The sequence below is a fragment of the Oryx dammah genome, unplaced genomic scaffold, assembly GCF_014754425.2.
Source record: "Oryx dammah isolate SB20612 unplaced genomic scaffold, SCBI_Odam_1.1 HiC_scaffold_18, whole genome shotgun sequence".
Classification (NCBI taxonomy): domain Eukaryota; kingdom Metazoa; phylum Chordata; class Mammalia; order Artiodactyla; family Bovidae; genus Oryx; species Oryx dammah.
Genome location: NW_024070202.1, coordinates 42,275,711 through 42,301,882, shown reverse-complemented (window position 1 = coordinate 42,301,882; position 26,172 = coordinate 42,275,711). Strand labels below are relative to the sequence as shown.

Genomic DNA, 26,172 nt, shown 5'->3' with positions numbered 1-26,172 from the left:
CTACTACTTATTTAACTTTTATGCAGAGTACATCATGAGAAATGCTGGGCTGGATGAAGCACAAGCTGGAATCAAGATTGCTGGGAGAAATATCAATAACAGATATGCAGATGACACCACCCTGATGGCAGAAAGTGAAGAAGAGCTAAAAGAGCCTCTTGATGAAAGTGAAAGAGGAGAGTGAAAAAGTTGGCTAAATGCTCAACATTCAGAAAACTAAGATCATGGCATCTGGTCCCATCACTTCATGGGAAATAGATGGGGAAACAGTGGAAACAGTGGCTGACTTTATTTTTCTGGGCTCAAAAATCACTGCAGATGGTGACTGTAGCCATGAAAATTAAAAGACACTTATTCCTTGGAAAAAAAAGTTATGACAAAGCTAGACAGCATATTAAAAAGCTGAGACATTACTTTTTCAACAAAGGTCCATCTAGTTAAGGCTATGGTTTTTCCAGTAGTCATGTATAGATGTGAGAGTTAGACTATAAAGAAAGCTTAGTGCCGAATAATTGAAGCTTTTGAACTGTGGTGTTGGAGAAGACTCTTGAGAGTCCCTTGGACTGCAAGGAGATCCAACCAGTCCATCCTAAAGGAGATCAGTCCTGGGTGTTCATTGGAAGGACTGATGTTGAAGCTGAAACTCCAATACTTTGGCCACCTGATGTGAAGAGCTGACTCATTTGAAAAGACCCTAATGTTGGGAAAGATTGAAGGCAGGCGGAGAAAGGGACGACAGAGGATGAGATGGTTAGATGCCATCACTGACTTAATGGACATGAGTTTGGGTAAACTCTGGGAGTTGGTGATGGACAGCAAGTCCTGGCCTGATGCAGTTCATGGGATTCCAAAGAGTCAGACACAAACGAGCGACTAAACTGAACTGAACTGAACTGATAAAATTAAACTGATTAAAGTGAAAGTGAAGTAGCTCAGTCATGTCCGACTCTTTGAGACCCCGTGGACTGTAGCCTACCAGGCTCTTCCCTCCATGGGATTCTCCAGGCAAGAGTAATGGAGTGGGTTGCCATTGCCTTCTCCAGGGGATCTTCCCAACCCAGGAACTGAACCCGGGTCTCCCACATTGCAGGCAGATGCTTTATCTTCTGAGCCACCAGAGAACCTAAAAGCGATTAAGGATTTAGAAAAAAAAAGAAAAAGGGTGGATGGCATGGACTTCCAAGTTTCCAGTTCAGTTGACCTAAAGATCGACTGAGATCTAACTGAGCATCATTAGAATAAACTGGGAAGTCAGGAGGTACAAAATACTAAAATGGAAACTAAGTTTAAATTTAGATTTAAAGAGATCAAACACAGCATATATGTGGAAATGTACAGAGAGCAGTTGGAAAACATGGGGCTAGTTCTCATCAGAGAAGACTATTTGAAAATTTGACAGCTTCAGATTGAAAAACAGGTCTGAACATCACCTGTATAAATTCACTAACCAACAACAGGCAGAAAAATTTGGCTTTATGATTCATAAAGAAATATTTTCTTCAGTGAAAAATTTAATAATTTGGACATTTATAGAAGCAGAGTTGAGATTAAATTGAAATAGTACTTGCATAAACCATTCCAACCTGAATCTGTCCCACCTTAAATATAGTCCCATAACAATGGCTTCTACGCTCCATGACCACTACCAAGAATTACCATCTTGCCACAGTGGTGTTTATTTGGTATATTCAGATTATTTAGGATATCATTATTTATTAACAGGCTTATCTATCTTTATTCTTGGCAGGTTATAAATACACATAGAAAGCTAAAAACTGCCTAGGCTTATCACTGAATATCAAAATTTTAAATTAAAAATTATTATAATCATCATCATTTTCATGTTACTGGTTGGTCTAGGAACAATCAGAAGAATCTTCAAAGTTGAGTGCTAAGGAAAATTAACATGCAACTGAAAGATATCTATACCTGAAAAGATATCTATATCTAAAAGATACTGCACCTCTTTATTGGATTATATTGGATGGCAGATCAACTGAGTTAATACTCCACTGAAAATACATAATTGTCATTGCTCTCATTAGCCCAAGGTATGTCCCTTAGAAAGTTGATATTTAAGAATGAGACATATCTTACTTTCTATATTTTTAAATAGTTAAATATTTAGATAGGATTTTGGGTACACTTTACATGAAGCCTTTTAAAACATGCCTTGCGTTTCAATCATAAAATGAATAATAAAAGTAGACCCTGTGAAGCTGTATTAGAGAACTGAATAAGTTCTATATACTCACAAATATCTATGTAAATATCTACGAGGATATCTGTTTAAATATTCTCAAAACCAAGTCCACATAAACTGTGGAAAATTCTGAAAGAGATGGGAATACCAGACCACCTCACCTGCCTTCTGAGAATCCTGTATGCAGGTCAGGAAGCAACAGTTAGAACTGGATATGTAACAACAGACTGGTTCCAAAGAGGAAAAGGAGTACGTCAAGGCTGTAAATTGTCACCCTTCTTATTTAATTTGCGGAGTATACCATGAGAAACTCTGGGCTGGATGAAGCACAAGCTGGAATCAAGATTGCTGGGAGAAATATCAATAATCTCAGATATGCAGATGACACCACCCTGATGGCAGAAAGTGAAGAAGAACTAAAGAGCCTCTCGATGAAAGTGAAAGAGCAGAGTGAAAAAGTTGGCTTAAAGCTCAACATTCAGAAAACTAAGATCATGGCATCCGGTCCCATCACTTCGTGGGAAATAGATGGAGAAACAGTGGAAACAGTGTCAGAGTTTATTTTTCTGGGCTCCAAAATCACTGCAGATGGTGATTGCAGCCATGAAATTAAAAGATGCTTGCTCCTTGGAAGGAAAGTTATGACCAACCTAGACAGCATATTAAAAAGCTGAGACATTACTTTGCCTAGTCAAACTAGACATTACTCTGTCTAGTCAAGGCTATAGGTTTTCCAGTAGTCATGTATGGATGTGAGAGTTGGACTATAAAGAAAGCTGAGTGCCGAAGAATTGATGCTTTTCAACTGTGGTGTTGGAGAAGACTCTTGAGAGTCCCTTGGACTGCAAGGAGATCCAACCAGTCCATCCTAAAGGAGATCAGTCCTGGGTGTTCATTGGAAGGACTGATGTTGAAGCTGAAACTCCAATACTTTGGCCACCTGATGTGAAGAGCTGACTCATTTTTAAACACCCTGATGCTGGGAAAGATTGAGGGCAGGAGGAGAAGGGACGACAGAGCATGAGATGGTTGGATGGCATCACTGACTCAATGGACATGGGTTTGGGTAGACTCCAGGAGTTGGTGATGGACAGGGAGGCCTGGTGTGCTGTGCTTCATGGGGTCGCAAGGAGTCGGACACGACTGAGCAACTGAACTGAACTGAACTAGTCCACATATGCAGTGCTTCTAAATTAAAGATATATTTTTCCATTCAAAAAATGCTTTTTCACCTTTCATAAAAAAAATTATTCCACAGAACAGCTTTCAATTTATGGTTTCATTTTGTTCAAATTAAATCAAATTGTATCAATATATAATAAATCTTAACCATAGACACTGTACTATAAGCTTTATTGACAAGTCAACAAATCAAAAGCAATGTTTTGATTTCTCTATATTTCTTAGCAAAATTTACAGTGTTGCTGAAAAAAAGTTCTGCTGCCAACCTTCAGTAGAGTTTTGTGGACTTTTTCTGGCCAGGGAGGGGGAAGGGTAAAGTTAGCAACAAAGGCAAAATAAATGTGGAAAAGCTCTTTGTATAAGCTCGTCAGAAAATTTTAATTTTTCACATGGTAAAATTAACTTTTCTGTAATAATAAAATAATCTTACTGAATGCAGAGTCAAAAGTCTACCAAATTAACAATAGGATTCAGCAGTTGACCTTAAAGGTTATTTTCAAGTTAATGTCTTTTTAATAGGAGTTGAAACAAAAATGTTATCCACTTTAAAAGCTTAAAAAAGATGTTAGCCAATAAAACGTTTTTATCAGGGAACACTATTTAGAAAATTAGAAGAATGTATCTTGTTTTTAAGCTAAATGGATTAAAACTGGAAGAAATTAGTTTTCTGAAGAAGCAAGAACATTCATTGCAAAGAATGCTTGTGTACTTGACATAAATTCTTATTTGCTAAATCAAAAATTGTATGTTTAATTTTTTAAATATTATATTAAAAATCTGAATGCATATCAATAATTAAATCTCCTGCATTTAGTCATTTCTCTACCTCATAGCAAGAAAATAAGGCTTTGCAGGATCTTTTATTTAGCCTTGGCAATTAGGACTATATGGAAACAAATGACAAAGAGGCAATTTCACAAAGTTAGCATCTAATTTGATGCCTTTATTGACCTTTATCCCCATTCCACTGAATCCTCAAGTTTCTATAAAAGCTTCAAGCAAATTTATTGGAAAAAAAATAAGTTCTTCTAGGTTTTTATCAAATCCTTTGTGTCTTTGAGAATATAGGGAAAAAATGGGTTTTTTGTTTGTTTTTTTGCCAGAAAGTTACCAAAGAAACATAGAGGAAAAAAGCTACCTAAAGGAATGAATTTCTCAACTCCTACTCAATTGTGAGTTCTACAAGATTAACCCACACAAATATCTGGGGTCCCAAGCACTATGAGAAAAATACAAAATAGTTTCCAAAATGACCCTGAGTATATAATCAGGTATCTAACTATAAATGCTGTTTACATTGTATGTAGTAACAGATATGTGCTTATAACCTCTACTTTTTCATACATTACATATGCAAGGAATATAACAGAACTCAACAAATATTGATACAAATCCATCTTCACTCTAGCTTTTCTAACAGAAAAGGACAATAGCCTTATCTATCAGAAGCAAGGAAATGGCATCTTTCACACTATATCGTAGTGTTAAACTGTGCCCTGCACCCACTTGAGTTCATGTCTGCAACACCAAAGAAGACTAGAGTCAATATTAAATTGCTAACTCTGAATATTAATAAATGGTTTCTGCAGTGAAATAAAGACTGATAACTTGAGTGTTAGCTTAAGTGAATAGCCTATTCTCTTTCCCTTTCTACATTTGCTTTTGCCAAACTTCACTCAGGCTGGAAGTAATCATAATAATTGGAAACAGAAGAAGGAAATAGCTGATGCTGCTAGGCAAGATGAAATAAATCTGCAACTCAAGTAATACTAAATATAAGCTCCACATGAGCATACTATAATAAAACACCTGAGATAAGACCATTATTTGGAGCCAAATCCCCAAGTTCATATTTCACAAGTAGATACATTTTAGAAATGTAATTTTTATAAAGTATCTGGATGCCACTGAGTGTAAACAAATAGCAGGTTTATGTCAACTGTAGCAGTAGGACTAACAATTTCCTAAGGGGTAAGGAAGAAGTCAAATAAGAAATGTTCGATCCCTGAAAAAAACATTCATATAAAGGGATAATGCACTAAAGTTTCAAATTCACAAAATAAAATTTGTTCAAAAACTTCAGAAAGCATAAAATCACTGGTAAGGGAATTTTAAACTCTTTGTCATCTGTAGGATTTGTTTTTCCCTGTCTTTTAACATGGTCCTATTATAGTATTTTTATAGTTGCCAATTGTGTGTTATGCAATATTGAGACAGTTAAATAAGAAACACTATAACATTTCTAAGATGCTTATGATTTCAACATGAAAATTAGTGATTAATTTTGAAGTGTTTGAATCATTCTAAGATAGGAAGAAAGAAAAGAAATGAGTGTCATCTCTATCAGAAAGTCTGAGGCTTTGGAAAGGAAAATAGAACTAGAAAAGTGACACACATTTGGGTATTATATCTGTCTGATATGCAGTTTTGAGTACCCATCTAGGGTATTGGATCATTCATTAATTATCTAGACTCTGTCCTGTTCTGTTTCAGTAATACAGTAAAGTTGATAAGAGTATGAGATTTTAAGTCAGGCTTCCATTTAGTACTGAGTGACCTTAGGCAAATAATGGAACTTTATGCTTCCATCTCCTCAGTTTTAACTGAGATGATAAATATCACTTTCCCTCATAGAGTTAACGTGAGCCTTTAATGAATGTAATTAGATATGAAGTGGGACTATTCTATTTTTGTGGAATACTGCTTCAGAGATGAGCACAATGGGAAATAAGCCAAGTTATCAATCATACCTACAGTAAAACCAGCCTAAAGACCATCACTCCCAGCAAACCAGATGAGAAGATTACGTATTTGAAAAAAAAATCCACAAGAAAGATTTCTTGAAGGGAATATTAATGGACAATGATGTCTCATTTCCCCTTCCTTCTAGACTGTGCAGCACATAAAAAAGTGATAGTTCATGAGGGTCACTCCCAGGCTACCTATTCATTTAATTCTTAAAACACTCACAGTTGCCCCACCTGCTACTCTCAAGCAAAATGTGAGAGAATTCTTGGAAGAACTTGAAAGATCAAAAGCCTGGAGACAGCATAAAGACAGGGATTTATGCCCACTTATCATCAGAGAAGGGGCTTCCTTGGTGGCTCAGCGATAAAGAATCTGCCTGCCAATGCAGAGGACACAGGTTCAATCCCTGGATCAAGAAGATACCCTGGAGAAGGAAATGGCAACCCACTCCAATATTCTTCACTGGAAAATCCCATGGACAGAGGTGCCTGGTGAGCTATAGTTCATGGGACCACAAAAGAATCAGACATAACTTAGCGACTAAACAACAACAACAATTGCCAGAGAAACCTGATGGTGGGAGCTCATGAGTGAAGCTGTCCATGATCCTGGAGCAAGAAGAAATGTGGCTGAATTTCCACACAACATGATGAATCAAGAGTATATGAAGTTTTCCTCCTCCTATGACCTAACCTCAGAGGAGACTAGTAGAGGATGAATGAAGTGGAGTAAATAAAGAGAATAAATGAACCATTCTAACCTTTTTGAATTTTCATAGGCTTTACAATGTTGTGTTATTTTCTACTGTACAGCAAAGTCAATCAGCTATATGTTTACATATACCCTTTTTAAATTTTCCTTTTCATTTAGGTCACTACTGAGCATTGAATAGAGTTCCCTATGCTATACAGTTGATTCTCATTAATCATCTATTTTATACATAGTACCAACAAAGTATATATGTCAATCTCAATCTCCCAATTCATCCCTTATTATTGAGTTCAAGAGTTCCTGATCAAGACTGAGCTTAAAAGATAGGAGAAACTTTCAAATGAACCCAAGAAAGTCTGTATTTTGAACAGATTACATTTTTTTTAATATCTGAAAGAGAGACTATTCTGGATTTTGAAAGTAAAAACAATTAAGAAGTGAGGCACTAAGGGTTTCAGTAAGGCAGGGGTAAGTGAGAGAAAAATAATTTTTTCTCATTTGTACCCTTTGAGTCCAACCTGTTTAATACACTAGTCACATGAGAAAGTATATGTGGATGCAATGTACTAAGTGGTCAACATACTCTTTCTGTTTTTATTACTAAATATTTTTTTCATTGCCCCTAAGTAACTTCAACAATGCTTACACTGCAAGGCTAAGTTACATGTGAACTTTCAAGTTAAACATGAATAACTTCAGGAAATGTAACATAAATACTTAAACTCAAAAATAAAAAAATTAATTGATTTACCTATCAACAAAATACATCAAAATATCAAGTGGAAAAAAAGGAGAACATAATCTCAGTAAAAAAATATGTATTGCATTTTTCTTGACTGAGCTCTTATTTCTGATTACTCAATTTGAAAATATTTTTAAAGGGATGGGACACAAATACCATTTTATTACTAATTTACTATGAAACACTTAATCTACCACATCTACATTTTCCTTAGTCCTCAGAGCAATTTTCTCTGCTAGAACAGCCTAAAATAATTCTCCTCCTAGATGAAAACCTCCCTCCTTGGAGCAAAAGAGCTAATTTAATTCTCCCAATAAAGAAAATTTCAGTGTAACTAACCTTCTAAGCTATGTTCTGATACTGGAGGTCTGTGGCAATGTCATTCTGCCTCAATCATTAGTAGCTAAGGTCTCTTGGATATTGATAGGCAACCTGGTTTTTTGCAGGGCTTATATTATTTTGAATCAAATAAGCATAGGTTACATATGTTACATATGCTTAACTATTTAACACATAACTTTCAAATTAAACAGATTTCTTTCACAACAGTTTTAGTGTAAGGATGGAACTGAGACACAAGAGAAATTTTGTGAGTTAATCATGGGCAAGAATGCATCTAAGAACAAAATAGGGCATATCTTGAGGGAAAAATAACTTTTAGCAAAATAAGTCTCATAATGGATGATGTAGGTAGTGATCATGTTGCCAAAATTCTACCACAACATAATATAAAGATATGTCAGTTCAGTCACTCAGTAGTATCTGACTGTTTTCAACCCCATGTCGCAGCATGCCAGGCCTCCCTGTCCATCACCAACTCCTGGAGTTTACCCAAACTCATCTCCATTAAATCAGTGATGGCATCTAACCATCTCATCCTCTGTCGTCCCTTTCTCCGCCTGCCTTCAATCTTTCCCATCATTAGGGTCTTTTCAAATGAGTCAGCTCTTCACATCAGGTGGCCAAAGTATTGGAGTTTCAGCTTCAACGACAGTCCTTCCAATGAACACCCAGGACTGGTCTCCTTTAGGATGGACTGGTTGGATCTCCTTGCAGTCCAAGGGACTCTCAAGAGTCTTCTCCAACATCACAGTTGAAAAGCATCAATTCTTCGGCACTCAGCTTTCTTTATAGTCCAACTCTCACATCCATACATGACTACTGGAAAAACCATAGCCTTGACTAGACAGACCTTTGTTGACAAAGTAATATCTCTGCTTTACCTGTTTGAATGCAGAGTTCCAAAGAATAGCAAGGAGAAATAAGAAAGCCTTCCTCAGTGATCAGTGCAAAGAAATAGAGGAAAACAACAGAATGGAAAAGACTAGAGATCTCTTCAAGAAAATTAGAGATACCAAGGGAATATTTTGTGCAAAGATGGGCTCGATAAAGGACAGAAATCGTATAGACCTAACAGAACCAGAAGATATTAAGAAGAGGTGGCAAGCATACACAGAAGAATTGTACAAAAAAGATCTTCACAACCCATATAATCATGATGGTATGATCACTCACCTAGGGCCAGACATCCTGGAATGTGAAGTCAAGTGGGCCTTAGAAAGCATCACTACGAACAAAGCTAGTGGAGGTGATGGAATTTCAGTTGAGCTATTTCAAATCCCAAAAGATGATGCTGTGAAAGTGCTGCACTCAATATGCCAGCAAATTAGGAAAACTGAACAGTGGCCACAGGACTGGAAAAGGTCAGTTTTCATTCCAATCCCAAAGAAAGGCAATGCCAAAGAATGCTCAAACTACCGCACAATTGTACTCATCTCAGATGCTAGTAAAGTAATGCTCAAAATTCTCCAAGCCAGGCTTCAGCAATATGTGAACTGTGAACTTCCAGATGTTCAAGCTGGTTTTAAAAAAGGCAGAGGAACCAGTGATCAAATTGCTAACATGCACTGGATCATTGAAAAAGCAAGAGAGTTCCAGAAAAGATTTGTAAGCATCAGTTCAGTTCAGTTGCTCAGTCGTGTCTGACTCTTTGTGACCCCACAAACCGCAGCACACCAGGCTTCCCTGTCCATCACCAACTCCCGGAGTCTACCCAAATCCATGTCCATTGAGTCAGTGATGCCATCCAATCATCTTATCCTCTGTCATCCCCTTTTCCTCCTGCCTTCAATCTTTCCCAGCATCAGGGTCTTTTCAAATGAGTCAGCTCTTCGTATCAGGTGGCCAGAGTATTGGAGTTTCAGCTTCAACATCAGTCCTTCCAATGAACACCCAGGACTGATCTCCTTTAGGAGGGACTGGTTGGATGTCCTTGTAGTCTAAGGGACTCTCAAGAGTCTTCTCCAAACATAAATTATTTGAAACGTTTAAAAATGTTTCAAGGATACAGATGTATACTAAAATAATTGTACTTAAATTGTTAATTATGGACAGAGATTTTATATACAGATGATGATTAATTTTATGTGTAAACTTGATTGGGTCACAGGGTACCCAGATATTTAGTTAAACATTATATGGGCTGCATCTGTGAGGATGTTTTGGGATGAGATTAACATTTATACTCAGTAAAATATACTGTCCTCCCTAATGTGAGTAGGCCTCATCCAATCAGTCGAAGGCCTAAAACAGAAAAGCTGACCCCCGCCAACCCCCAACTCCCCAGCTGCTCCAAGCAAGAGAGACTCCTTACTTCTGCCTCACTGCCTTTGAACATCAGTTTTTTGTCCTGCCTTTAAATTCAGACTGAAATACCAACTCTTCTTGGGTTTCAGGTCTGTAGGTCTTCAGACATGAGCTATACATCGGCTTTCCTTGGTCTCTAGTTTCCCAATTTAATCTGCATGTATTGGGACCTATCAGCCTCTGTATACACATGATTCAATTCCTTATAATAAACATCTGACTCTTTCTTTATCTCTCCGCCTTCCCCTCTGAAGACATATATATCTTCTGTTGGTTCTGTTACTCTGGTGAACCCGGACACATATGAGTTTTCAAATAAATTAAGTACTGCAGGGAAAGAAGACTTTTATCATTCATCCATTCAAAATTTTTCTTAAACAGTCTACACATTTGCAGGCATCATTCCAGGTAGTAAGGAAATAAACACAAATTAGATGCTGTCCTTATCCTTGATGAATTCCAGGTCTAATGCAAATGACATATTTGACAACCTTGTCAGCAAACCATTGTTATAGTAAATGGAAATGAGAAAATATTTTGTTGTGATACTAAGAATCAAAAGGATCTGGATCTAATGCTCATATACCAATACTGAATAAAATAAATGAACCTTGAGATCTTGACATATATATGCTATTCTTTTAATTTATAACAAAATTATATAACACATACAGTTTAAAATACTTCATATTTCATTTCTGGGACCTTGAACTAGAAAAGTCACCTCAATAAGAGAAAATATAATTTTGAGTGCTCAAAAATATGCATATCACCATCAATGCTATTTTGCTGTTATTGTTCAATTGCCCAGTCATGTCTGACTCTTTGCAACACCATGGACTACAGCACTCCATGCCTCCCTGCCCCTCACCATATCCTGTAGTTTGCCCAAGTTCGTGTCCATTGCATCAGTGATGCCATCCAGACATTTCATCCTCTGACACCCTCTTCTCATCTGCCTTCAGTTTTTTCCCAGCATCAAGGTCTTTTCCAATAAGTTGGCTGTTTGCATCAGGTGACCAAAGTATTGGAACTTTAGCTTCAGTATCAGTCCTTTCAGGCAATATTCAGAGTTGATTTCCTTTGAGATTGACTGGTTTGATCTCCTTGCTGTCGAAGGGGCTCTCAAGAGTCTTCTCCAGTATCACAGTTCAAAAGCATCAATTTTCCAGCATTCTGCCCTCTTTACACTCCAGTTCTCAGAACCACATGTGACTACTGGAAAGACCACAGCCTTGACTATATAGACCTTTGTTGGCAAGATGATGTCTTTGCTTTTTAACATAGTGCCTAGATTTGTCATATCTTTACTTCCAAGAACTAACTGTCTTCTAATTTCAGGATTGCAGTCACTATCCGCAGTGATTTTAGAGCCCAATGCCATATGGAAACATTTGAGTAATTTTATGTGACACAAGAAGGTAGTTTGTTACAAACATAGTTTCAATGAGTAATTCCTAGTAAAACTGAGAGAAGAGTTTAGATTTTCAAGGTTTACTATAAGTATGGCCTAGAATATTACAGCAATGGGCAAAGATCTTGGTCTTAAATAGCACCTCACAGAATCAGAAAATGAGGCAATTTTTCTTCTGTGATCTCCTAATTAAAACTAAAAATATACAGCAAATATAGCCAGCACTGTTGAAGACAGAGTTCCCACTATTATTGTTTGTATTTGACTTGTTAATAAAATAGAAATATTACCTTCAGTGCTTAATAGTGATATATTAACATTAAAAATTCTTATATAAGTATATCCTATCTGATACATATTACAAAGAATCCAATTTAAAAAGTGGTTTGTATATTATTAAAGATGTATTCCCCTCCCCTCCATACACACACGCTAAGTCAGAAGTACTAAGTAAAGAATAATATATACAAGCAGGCCTGTTAAATACAGGCAACTATCAAATCCCCATCCCTGGCCTGCTTTTCATGTTCAGTGCTCTTCTAAAGGGGCTATAGCTCCTTGAAGGGCTAATCTTGAAACTACCGCTCAGTCCCTCAGTCATGACCCCATGGACTATACACTGCCAGGCTCCTCTGTCCTTGGAATTTTCCAGGCAAGAATACTAGAGTAGGTTGCCATTTCCTACTCCAGGGTATGTTCCCTGAAGGGATACAGCAATCATCACAGAAACATCACCACTCAACTCTAAACTGCAGCTCCGGCTATTTTGTGAAATCTAGATATATGTGACCAAAACCCCTGAGCATTAGAAATGTGTCATCTGCCAGGTTCCTCAAACACATTATATTCCCAAGCACTTATGTTTTTCCACTCACTGTTTCAATTGAAGCAACATGAAATAAGAAAATCTGTTTAAAAATAAAAAATAGGTTATTTTATAACTTTGAAAGTGAAGCGAAAGTCACTCAGTCGTGTTTGACTCTTTAGTGACCCTATGGACTATACAGTCCATGGAATTCTCCAGGCCAGAATACTGGAGTAGGTAGCCTTTCCCTTTCCAGGGGATCTTCCCAACCCAGGGATCGAACCCAGGTCTCCTGCATTACAGGCAGATTCTTTACAAACTGAGCTATCAGGGAAGCCCGTTTTATAACTTTATTCTGTTAATTCATTATCTCTAACCCCATTGCCTAGCCTAAATTCTTTTAAGTAAAATATCAGTGGTAAATATCTTGTGAATATAATCATACTACTTATTCACGAAAAGTCAAAATATGCTGAAAGCAGCATGCCGCTTCTTTTGTAATTGTCCAAGACAGCAATTCTCAGTTTTTAGAACAGCACAAGGCCATGTCACTAGATTACATTTTAACCTCTGTAGGTAATGGCCTCTTCATCTGCTGTGAACACTCACCCCCAGCTCAGCCATCTCTGACTCCTGCCTCTCCTCCACCACTATCTCCCATTCATCTGGATATCAATTCTTATTCATCCCACTTCTATAAGGAGCCAATTCATGTCCTTCCATTTCCATCACTGATAGGGAGAACTTAGGCCTTCCTCTTAATTTCCTCTCCTCCCGACGTATGAAAGTGAAAGTCAAAGTCGCTCAGTCATGTCCGACTTTTTGTGACCCCATGGACTACACAGTCCATGGAATTCTCCAGGCCAGAATACTGGAATGGGTAGCCTTTCTCTTCTCCAGGGGATCTTCCCAAACCAGGCATTGAATCCAGGTCTCCTGCATTGTAGGTGGGTTCTTTACCAGCTGAGCCACCAGGGAAGCTCAAGAATACTGGAGTGGGTAGCCTATCCCTTCTCCAGAAGACCTTCCTGACCCAGCAATTGAACTGGGGTCCCTGGCATTACAGGCAGATTCTTTACCAGCTGAGCTAACTGGGAAGCCCCTCTCAACGCATACCTCAAGCCAAATTTCCTCCCTGCCCTCACCCTTCGTAAAACAAAAACAAAAACTCCAACCACTTTGATTATGTGTTTCCCTTGTTCAAATGCTTTCAGTATCTTTACTTACCTAGGGAATAATGTCCAAACTCCTTTGGTTTTCATTTAAGACTTTCCCTGATATGATTCTAAATTTCTGGAAAACTCCTTGGTTAATAACAAGTTTACTCAGCTACCCCTTTCACTAGACTCACTGATCTGTATTTACTTCTCTGCACAGGAGGGTCATTTTCACCCTCTCCCACCTTTGTTCATGCTCTTCTCTCACTTTCTACACCTCCCCACTTGCCACTCATGCATTAGAGCCTATTGCAAACATCCCTTATCCTGTGAGGTACCCTACCACCACCACACGCTCTCAATGACCTTCCATCTCTTAAGTAATTATGTTTCCAACTAAGCAACACTAAAGTTTTAGGAAACATTCCCATATACGCATTGCCTTTTTTGATTCTAACATCATTCTGTAATATATACAGAGATTGAGGCTCAGAGGAAGTTAATGGTCCCTTAAGGGCATGATAGCAACAAACCTGGGACTGGAATCCAATTACATTCTCTTACGCCAGGATCCAGACTTCTTATATTGTATTCCTCTGCTTCCTTTCTTTCCTGTATGCTCTGAAAGCAGTATATTTATTTCTGTACCATTCCACTAAACTCAGCGTTTCAAAGTTAGCTTTGTACATGATTGTTTCGCCTTCTATTCTGTATCCTTGGAAGATAGGTTCTGACCATTATTATTTTAATACCAGGACTTAGCTTAAGCATGACACAAAACAGAAGTGTAATGAATAATTATTTAATTAATCAAAGGTACTTAATTTGATAGAATACTTTTATTGATGAAATAACATATATATGTGACAAATACAAAAATTCAAACTCATGTCTCTTCCATCATAACATACACACAAACACTTCTATTTCTCTTAAAATGCATGTCCTAGATACATAACTGTCCATTACCCTTCCTACCAACAGATTTCCTGAAGTAGTGGAATGCATGTGCTATTTCCATTTTCTTACTTTCTATTCACTCTTCATACCTCTGACATCTAACTCTTCTGTACGACTCACTCCACTGAAATGACACCAAGCAAAGTTGAACTCCATTTTTGCCAAATGCAGTGGAAATGTCACAGACATACATCATCTTTCTAAACATTTTTGTTGTGTTCAAACATTTTGTTGTGATCACTCACTCTGTGTTAAGACTTCTCTGATAAGACTCTTAGTTTCCTTCCTGGTATCCCCTGACTTCTCAAACGTAAATGTCACAGTGTTTCTTTGTTCTTTTTTGCCTTTATAGTCTCTCATTGGATAATTTCATATTTACTAAATTACAAATTCAGCCCCACCACTCTTCTGAATTTAAGAATTGGGATATTCAGATGTCTAACACTTGAATTCTTTCTGGGCATCTCACATTAAATATATCCCAACTGTACTTACCTTATCCCCAAATCTACTATTTGCCACCGTCTCTATAATGTTTGGCACCACCTAATATGGGGTCGCACAGAGTCGGACACAACTGAAGCAACTTAGCTTAGCTTAATAGAAACCAGAAAGTCCGCAAGACGCCTTCCTCTTCATCCCCATATAATCACGTGTACTGACAATTTTACCAATCACATTTTTTCTAGACTCAGTCCACTTTTTCCCATTCCTACCCTAATTATTATAGTTCAAGACTTTAAAAACTCTCCTCTGGGTAAATCTATAGCCCCCTTAATGGTCTTCCTGCCTCTATCTTCAACCTCTTTCAATCAAGTCTCTTCATTATCTTACATGTACTCCATGAAATCTTGCCTACAGTGATGTCCTCATTGGGAAAACAATGCACAAATATGACCTTGTCAGTTCTGTCCTTAAAACCTTTCTAACACAGAAAGGCAAGCTAGAATAGTGGTTAAGTGCACTTCCTAGGTTAAATCGTGGTTCTGTTAATTGTTCTGTGGTTTTGGGCAAGTTTCTTCATCTCTCTGGGGTCATTTTCTTATCTGCCAAGTGGTACCTACCTTGTGGAGGTTAAATCAATTAACATTTACTTAAAGTATTTAGAACACCACCTGACATATAGTAAACACTGCATATATTTGCCATTAATGACAATATTAATAATACTGCTGCTGCTGCTAAGTCGCTTCAGTCATGTCCAACTCTGTGTGACCCCATAGATGGCAGCCCACCAGGCTCCCCCATCACTGGGATTCTCCAGGCAAGAACACTGGAGTGGGTTGTCATTTCCTTCTCCAATGCATGAAAGTGACAAGTGAAAGTGAAGTCGCTCAGTCGTGACCGACTCTTCGCGACCCCATGGACTGCAGCCTACCAGGCTCCTTCGTCCATGGGATTTTCCAGGCAAGAGTACTGGAGTGAGGTGCCATTGCCTTCTCCGATTAATAATACTATTCACAGTAATACCCTTTGTCTCACTATTCAGTTCTTAATGATGGATTAGCCCATATCTAATCCATCTAGCTCATTTATTCCTACTACCTGTATTAAATTTGATACTTTAGTACTTAGATAGTCTTGTTTAAAACTCTCCTCAGTTCAGTTCAGTTGCTTAGTCATGTCTGACTCTTTGCGACCCCATGAATCTCAGCACGCCAGGCCTCCCTGTCCATCACCATCTCCCAGAGTTCACTCAAACTCACGTCCATCGAGTCAGTGATGCCATCCAACCATTTCATCCTCTGTTGTCCCCTTCTCCTCCTGTCCCCAATCCCTCCAGGCATCAGAGGCTTTTCCAATGAGTCAACTCTTCGCATGAGGTGGCCAAAGTATTGGAGTTTCAGCTTTAGCATCATCCCTTCCAAAGAACACCCAGGGCTGATCTCCTTTAGAATGGACTGGTTGGATTTCCTTGCAGTCCAAGGTACTCTCAAGAGTCTTCTCCAACACCACAGTTTAAAAGCATCAATTCTTTGGCGCTCAGCTTTCTTCACAGTCCAACTCTCATATCCTTACATGACCACTGGAAAAACCATAGTCTTGCAAGAAGAGATAAGAAAGTCTTCCGCAGTGATCAATGCAAAGAAATAGGGGGAAAGAACAGAATGGGAAAGACTAGAGATCTCTTCAAGAAAATTAGAGATACCAAGGGAACATTTCATGCAAAGATGGGCTCGATAAAGGACAGAAATGGTATGGACCTAACAGAAGCAGAAGATATTAAGAAGAGGTGTCAAGAATACACAGAAGAACTATACAAAAAAAGATCTTCATGACCCAGATAATCACGATGGTGTGATCACTCACCTAGAGCCAGACATCCTGGAATGTGAAGTCAAGTGGGCCTTAGAAAGTATCACTACGAACAAAGCTAGTGGAGGTGATGGAATTTCAGTTGAGCTATTTCAAATCCCAAAAGATGATGCTGTGAAAGTGCTGCACTCAATTTGCCAGCAAATGTGGAAAACTCAGCAGTGGCCACAGGATTGGAAAATGTCAGTTTTCATTCCAATCCCAAACAAAGGCAATGCCAAAGAATGCTCAAACTACCACACAATTGCACTCATCTCACATGCTAGTAAAGTAATGCTCAAAATTCTCCAAGCCAGGATTCAGCAATACGCAAACCATGAACTTCCAGATGTTCAAGCTGGTTTTAGAAAAGGCAGAGGAATCAGAGATCAAATTGCCAACATCCGCTGGATCATCAAAAAGCAAGAGAGTTCCAGAAAAACATCCATTTCTGCTTTATTGACTATGCCAAAGCCTTTGACTGTGTGGATCACAATAAACTGTGGAAAACTCTCCTAGAAACCCTCAATATCAATGATGCATTGCCTTTTTCTCTAGAAGAATCCTCCTACTCTCCTCACGTGATCCCCTATTCAAGTATTCTCTTTTCCATGAATTGTTGTTTGGAATCTCAGGAGAGACCAAAAGCCTTCTCCCAGGTATAGGTCTTCTGAAATATTTATTGCATTCAAAATTCTTTTTACAGTAGTTGTTAAATAAAACTGAACATTAATATACAGTATGTATGATAACTATAATAATATCAAACAACACAGATGTGACATATACACATACATATTACATATATATAATATTGAATCTATACTATACTCCAGGCCTTAGGCTAAACATCCTATAGGTATTACAACATTTATTCTTCATAACATTTGTGCAAAGTAAGTTTGTAATGTTACCTATTTTTACAAAGGATGGAACTGATATAGAGATGTAAAAATAATTTGTTCAATTCACAACTAGCACGAAGAATAAAGCTATGAGTGGAATCCACACTTGTCTGTTTCCAAAGCTCTGTGCTATTAACTATATACTACATTATGGCACAGGATCAAGAGTTACACACCTTACTATAGTCACTGTCTAGCACAGTGCCTAGAACATAGCACAACATTAAAACATATACAGAGTTTATGCAACGATTTGAACTGTAATCTATGTTGTAGAATACTAAGGACTCCTATATTTCTTCTCAATATTTACTCCATATTTCTTCATTTTATTCCATATTTCTTCTCCAAAATGTTTTTCTTTACCTTTTATTCTGATTACGTAATGGATGCTATCTTTAAAAGATAAAAGAACCTTCTTCTTAATGATTTTTAACTTAGGCTACATACACGTACCATAGGATGAACTACTTGAGGACATAGATGATATCTTAATGAAGTCATATTCATCTTTTTGTCACCAGTCTCTAGTTTAATGCCAGATAGAGAATAGGTTACCAATAAATGTTCTCTAAATAATGACTTACTTTTGCATTCCAGTCCCCTATAATGAAAAGAACATCTGTCTTGGGTGTTAGAAGCTCTTGTAGGTCTTCATAGATCCGTTCAACTTCATCTTCTCAGCATTACTGGTTGGGGAATAGACTTGGATTATTTTGATACTGAATGGTTTGTCTTGGAAATGAACAGAGATCATTTAATCATTTTGGAGATTGCACCCCAGTACTGCATTTTGGAATCTTTCATTGACTGTGAGGGCTACTCAATGTCTTCTAAGGGATTCTTGCCCACAGTAGTAGATATAAGGTCATCTGAGTTAAATTCACCAATTCCAGTCCATTTTAGCTCACTGATTCCTAAAATGTCGATGTTCACTCTTGCCATCTCCTGTTTGACCACTTCCAATTTACCTTGATTCATGGACCTAAAATTCCAAGTTCCTATGCAATGTTGTTCTTCACAGCATTGGACTTTTTACTTCCATCACCAGTCACATCTGGCTGTTGTTTTTGCTTTGGCTCCATCTCTTCATTCTTTCTGGATTTGTTTCTTCACTGTTCTCCAGCAGTATATTGGGCACCTACCAACCTGGAGAGTTCATCTTTCAGTGTCCTATCTTTTTGCCTTTTCATGCTTTTCATGGGGTTCTCAAGACAAGAATACTAAAGCGGTGTGCCATTCCCTTATTCAGTGGACCACAGTTTCTCAGAACTTTCCACCATGACCCATCCATCTTGGGTGGCCCTACACAGCATGTCTCATGGTTTCACTGAACTAGACAAGGCTGTGGTCCATGTGATCAGCAAAAACAAGACCGGGAGCTGACTATGGCTCAGATTATGAACTCCTTGTTCCAAATACATACTTAAACTGAAGAAAGTAGGGAAAACCACTAGAACATTCAGACATGACCTAAATCAAATCCTTTATGATTATACAGTGGAAGTGACAAATAGATTCAAGGGATTAGATTTGATAGCCAGAGTGCCTGAAGAATTATAGACAGAGGTTTGTGACATTGTACAGGAGGCAGTGAACAATACCATCCCCAATAAAAAGAAATGCAAAAAAGCAAAATGGTTGTCTAAGGAGGCCTTAAAAATAGCTGAGAAAAGAAGAGAAGCTAAAGGCAAAAGAGAAAAGGAAAGATATACCCATCTGAATGCAGAGTTAGAAAGAATAGCAAAGAGAGATAACAAAGCCTTCCTCAGTGATCAATGCAAAGAAACAGAGGAAAATGATAGAATGGGAAAGACTAGAGATCTCTTCAAGACAATTAGAGATACCAAGGGAACTTTTCATTAAAAGATGGGCACAATAAAGGACAGAAATGGTATAGTCCTAACAGAAGCAGAAGATATTAAGAAGAGGTGGCAAGAATACACAGAATATCTATACAAAGAAAATCTTCATGACCCAGATAACCATGATGGTGTGATCACTCACCTAGAGCCAGACATCTGGAATGCAGAGTCCACTGGGCCTTAGGAAGCATCACTATGAACAAAGCTAGTGGAGGTGATGGAATTCCAGTGGAGCTATTTCAAATCCTAAAAGATGATGCTGTGAAAGTGCTGCACTCAATATGCCAGCAAATGTGGAAAACTCAGCAGTGGCCACAGGACTGGAAAAGGTCAGTTTTCATTCCAATCCCAAACAAAGGCAATACCAAAGAATACTCAAATTACCATACAACTGCACTCATCTCACATGCTAGCAAAGTAATGTTCAAAATCCTCCAAGCCAGGTTTCAACATTACGTGAACCTTGAAATTCCAGATGTTCAAGCTGGATTTAGAAAAGGCATAAGAATCAGAGATCAGATTGCCAAAAAGCAAGAGAGTTCCAGAAAAACATCTATTTCTGCTTTATTGACTATGCCAAAGCCTTTGACTGTGTAGATCACAACAAACTGTGGAAAATTCTTAAAAAGCTGGGACTACCAGAGCACCTTACCTGCCTCCTGAGAAATCTGTATGCAGGTCAAGAAGCAACAGTTAGAACTGGACATGGAACAACAGACTGGTTCCAAGGAGGAAAAGGAGTATGTCAAGGCTATATATTGTCACCCTGCTTATTTAACTTATATGCAGAGTACATCATGAGAAACGCTGGGCTGGATGAAGCACAAGCTGGAATCAAGCTTGCCAAGAGAAATATCAATAACCTCAGGTATGCAGATGACACCACACTTATGGCAGAAAGCAAAGAGGAACTAAAGAGCCTCTTGATGAAAGTGAAAGAAGAGAGTGAAAAGGTTGGCTTAAAACTCAACGTTCAGAAAACGAAGATCATGGCATCTGGTCCCATCACTTCATGGCAAATCGATTGGGAAACAATGGAAACAGTGACAGACTTTATTTTGGGGGGCTCCAAAATCACTGAAGATGGTGACTGTAGCCATGAAAATTAAAAGACACTTGCTCCTTGGAAGAAAAGTTATGACTAACCTAGACAGCGTATTAAAAAGCTGAGACATTACTTTGTCAACAAAGGTCCATCTAGTCAAGGCTATGATTTTTCCAGTAGTCATGTATGGATGTGAGAGTTGGACTATAAAGAAAGCTGAGTGCCGAAGAATTGATGCTTTTGAACTGTGATGTTGGAGAAGACTCTTGAGAATCCCTTGGACTGCAAGGACATCCAACCAGTTCATCCTAAAGGAGATCAGTCCTGGGTGTTCATTGGAAGGACAGATGTTGAAGTTGAAACTCCAATACTTTGTCCACCTGATGGGAAGGACTGACTCATTGGAAAAGACTGTGATGCTGGGAAAGATTGAAGGCAGGAAGAGAAGGGGATGACAGAACATGAGATGGTTGGATGGTATCACTGACTGGATGGACATGTGTTTGAGTAAGCCCCGGGAGTTGGGGATGGACAGGGAAGCCTGGCATGCTGCAGTCCGTGGGGTGGCAAAGAGTCGGACATGACTGAATGACTGGACTGAACTGAAATAATAACTAGATGAATTTTAACTCTACAAAAATGGTGTTGGAACATTTCTGATGAGTCAGTTTACAATTATAAACTCCTGGATTGATATGGCATAGACATTTGTCAACATTATATAATTCAAAAAATATTTCTAGTTGTTTCTGGCATGCATTGGTGGGTATATTTTTGTAGTTGATTTATTTTCTTGATTATGTTCTATTTTGGATATTGTTAAAATAAGTCTTTGTTCCACATAATTTACTTCTGAATATTTATAGTTTTCTGTAATTTAAAACAGAGGTCCAACCAGATAAAACTTAGTGAGATAATGGAGACACACCTAGAATTTGAGTGAATTTGTGTAATAAGAATATACATCTTGGTTTATTCTCCAAATAGATTTCTGTTTCTGAAGGATGTTCAGTAATGCTTCCCAAAACAATAAAATGGCAATAAAATAGTCCATTTTTCAGTTATATCTGTCAAAAGACTTTGGTCTCAAAATAACAGAAAACCCAATCCAAATGGTTCAACATATCTTATGTACTGTTAGCTCAATAACAAAAAGTCTTAAGAAAGGACTAGTTCTGGGCTCATTATTTTAGCAGATCATCACTCAGTTCAGATTGTCACTCAGTTCAGCCATTCTCCACTGTTGTTCTTTCTCCTCAAGATCACAAGATGGCTCCAGTGGCTCCAGGTATCACCTCCATATATAGCAACTTTCACAGAAAAATGAATATATTTGTCCTGGATCTTATTTCTAAGAAACTAAAAAGCTTGTCAGAAAGTCCACAAAGGGATTCACTTTACTTTTCATTACTTAGAACTGGGTTATAAGCCATTTCCTAAAGCAGTCACTGGCAAAGAGATGGAATTACCATGCTTTATTTAGTCTACTTTAAATTCATCCCCTTGGGATAAGGCTGACATAATACAAAGCACGTTGCACAGCATCACATCACTGTGTAGTTCAGTTCAGTTCAGTTCATTCACTCAGTCGTGTCCGACTCTTTGAGACCCCATGAATTGCAGCACGCCAGGCCTCCCTGTCCATCACCAACTCCCAGAATTCACTCAGACTCACATCCATCGAGTCAGTGATGCCATCCAGCCATCTCATCCTCGATTGTCCCCTTCTCCTCCTGCCCTCAATCCCTCCCAGCATCAGAGTCTTTTCCAATTAGTCAATTCTTCGCATGAGGTGGCCAAAGTACTGGAGTTTCAGCTTTAGCATCATTCCTTCCAAAGAAATCCCAGGGCTCATCTCCTTCAGAATAGACTGGTTGGATCTCCTTGCAGTCCAAGGGACTCTCAAGAGTCTTCTCCAACACCACAGTTCAAAAACATCAATTCTTCGGCACTCAGCCTTCTTCACAGTCCAACTCTCACAGAAAGTTGAATAAAACTGGCATTCTGTTCAGTAAGGAATGAGGGGATGGGGAAAGAAGAAATGCATCCCAGACAGACAATCAACAATGTCTCTAATACCTTTGTGACTTTCTAAAGTCTATCTGAAAACATACTCAACAGAAGCAAAACCACTCAATGCTAAAAGTCAATTACCCCAAAGATAAAGGGTCTTATGATGCTCTTAATACTAGACAATGAAGAATTTCCAATTAATTTTGATATAAGAATATAAAAGGATTTTTTTTTTTTTTTTTTTTTGATTCACAGTAGTATGTTAGCACACTGCTTGGGCTATCAAAGTGAAAGTGAAAGTGAAGTCGCCAGTCGTGTCCGACTCTTTGTGACCCCATGGACTGTAGCCTACCAGGCTCCTCCCTCCATGGGATTCTCCAGGCAAGACTACTGGAGTGGGTTGCCATTTCCTTCTCCAGGGGATCTTTCCCTACCCAGGGATCGTCCTGGGCTATCAAAGACATCATAAATTTTAAACAGTTTTTAGTAAAGCTTATGGTATACGTACACTTCACAAATTCATATATATTCACTCCAAAGTAAATTAATTTGACATAAGGAAACTAGATTTAAATTAAAACCTCAATGTAATTCAAAATATAATGTTCTCCATTTCACGACAAAACCCTTTAGGACTCAATTACGCTTGGTTTTTCTTGACATTTTCAAATTCTCCATAAAGCAACATTAGTACCTGTATTTTAACTAGATACTTATAAGTTAAGAATCATTTAACTTATTTTTAAATGATTAATTCTTTAGAATTATAATATATCAAGTACTCATTGGGCTTCCCTTGTGGCTCAGCTGGTAAACAATCTGCCTGCAATGTGGGAGACCTGGGTTTGATCCCTGGGTTGGGAAGATCCCCTAGAGAAGGGAAAGGCTATCCACTCCAGTATTCTGGCCTGGAGAACTCCATGGACTGTATAGTTCATGGGGTCACAAAGACTCAGACATGATTAAGCAACTTTCACATATACTCACAGCATGTTTGATTCAGTCCTCTCATTTTATTCTGAGACAGCTAAACCAGTGCAATTTAAATTACTCTGTAAATATGTTATCAAGTTCATGAATAAGCATGCTCCTTATCTCTGTCCCTTCTTTACATTACATTATATTACATTAACATTAGGACATTATCTTAGGCATCCTAGTCCACCAGCCACTTGGTGATGTAAATAAAAATGACTAAAATCCAAACTGCTAAACTATTATCATTTCTTAACAACCAATATATATGAAATACAGAAATCATCTGTGTACTCAATGTCATTATGTCTTTTAGGTCTCTCGTTATCATAGTTAATAAGGGTTTACAAATACCAATCATAGTTGAAAATTTATGAGTGCCTGTGCAAGCTTCTCAGCTAGATTTGTCACACATGGAATACTTTTATGTAACTCTTTCACTAAAACCAGACTGTCCTCTTACATGTATAAATGCTGTTCCAGGACTATCAATTTGAAAATTGGGACTGACAGACTTCCCCAGCAGTCTAGTGGTTGAGACTCTTCACTTCCACTGTAACGGGTTTGATTCCTGGTCAGGGAACTAGGATACCACATGCTGCATGGCATGGGCAAAAAATAACTTTAAAAAACTAGCACTGAACTTTACTATTTCAAAAACGTGTGTGTGTGTGTGTGTGTGTGCATTCATACACACATGTAGGTACGTTTCATGTATGCAAAGAAGCAGAACAGACAAATTTGCTATTCACTAGAGTGACTCTCCCACAATGAACTGAAGAAAAGGAAAGCAAATGTACTTCCAACCAAAGAGGAAAATGAGATGATGTTAGAGATAATGTTTCAGAAGAAATACTAAGAGGGAAGATTTTAGATGGGTAAGAGCATCTTTGATAACATTCCTGCTCTTCCAGAGAGGAATTGACTTCTTTCTATCTACTTAGACCTCAGTCCTAATAAAATGGTCATCCACTAAGTACATGAGCTGTCAAGAGGAAAGATTACAGTTATTCATGATCAGAGTGCTTTTGGAAATAAGCCACAATTTTTGTGACCCTTTAAGTCTTGTTACTTATTTAATAGAATAAATTTGACACATAAGGTCTTGTAAATCTGAGGTGTACCGCACATGTTACTTTGATACATTTATATGTTTGTAATATGTTGCCAATGTAATGATATTTATCACATTATATAATAAAAGATTATATATAACATTTTGAAACACAATGTAATGTGAAAATAGAAAAATAAAATATATACTCTTTTTTTTCTCGTTTTCTCTTTTTCTTTTTTTCTTCTCTTATACTGTCCCTCCCCTTGTTGAATTTTTTCTTTTCTTTTTTTAATTTATTTTTATTTTTATTTTACTTTACAATACTGTATTGGTTTTGCCATACATCAACATGAATCTGCCATGGGTGTACACGTGTTCCCAATCCTGAACTCCCCTCCTACCTCCCTCCCCATATCATATAAGAAATGAATTGCCAGTCTAGGTTCAATGCATGATACAAAATATACACTCTTTATTAAACAAATTTGCTTCTTCCTATTTCATTTCACAGGAACTTAATAAAACCCATGGCTGATTCCACTTGTTTTACTTAATATGAACAGAATGCTAGATTTCTAATTTATATTCACTCAAAACTTTGATATAGTTCCATGTATTTTGGTATCTAGTATTACTGCTAAAAGTCTAGAAAGCTTATTATCTTAGTGATTAAAAAAAACTGAATGAGGCTTGAAACATCTGATCCAATTCTGAGAATATAAGAAATACTATACTGTAAAAAAAAAAGGGGGGGAATTAACATGTGATACAGTATTATTAACTAAAGTACAGATTTTGTTCAAATTTCACAAAATTTTATGCTAGTGTCTATTATTTGTTTTCATACCTTATTTTCAAGATTCAACACTGTTATTTAGTTGCATCGAGCAGCTTCAGCTGCATGCAACAAATTCTGTTAAATTTTCTTTTCATTTTTATTGTCACAAATATTTTCTAATTTTCCTTGTTATGGCTTCTTAGATATTTCCATCATTTAAAAGTGGATATTTAATTTCCAAATGCATGGGATTTGTAAAGTATCCTCGATATTAATTTCTCATTTTGATATAATTTCTCATTTAAATACTTTCTTCTCTGCTTCCCATCTGTGCTTTTTTTAGCCTTCTAACTTTATTGAGGCTTTCAATGGCTAGTCAAAGGTTTCTCTTGATAAATGTCACATTGCACTTGAAAATATGTAGATTATTTTCAAATGTCTTTTGATATTGATTTCTAACATAATTCCACAGTGATAAGAGAACAAACTGTATGGTTGCAATACTTTTAGACCATGAAATTTTTGCACCTTGTTTTATGTCCCTGAATATATTCCAATGTCCGCAAGTTTATAGTCTATGGGAACCTGAATAGAATTTGTATCTCACTGTTGTGTGAAAATTGTATAAATCTTAATTATGTTGTATTGGTTCATGATTTTTAGTTCTACTA

General features: G+C 37.5%; 1 protein-coding gene across 1 annotated transcript in view; it reads right to left on the bottom strand.

The window, feature by feature from the left end:
* Window positions 1–26,172, bottom strand: part of MAGI2 (membrane associated guanylate kinase, WW and PDZ domain containing 2) — a 1,493,747-nt gene that overhangs the window by 1,459,837 nt on the left and 7,738 nt on the right. The window lies entirely within an intron of this gene.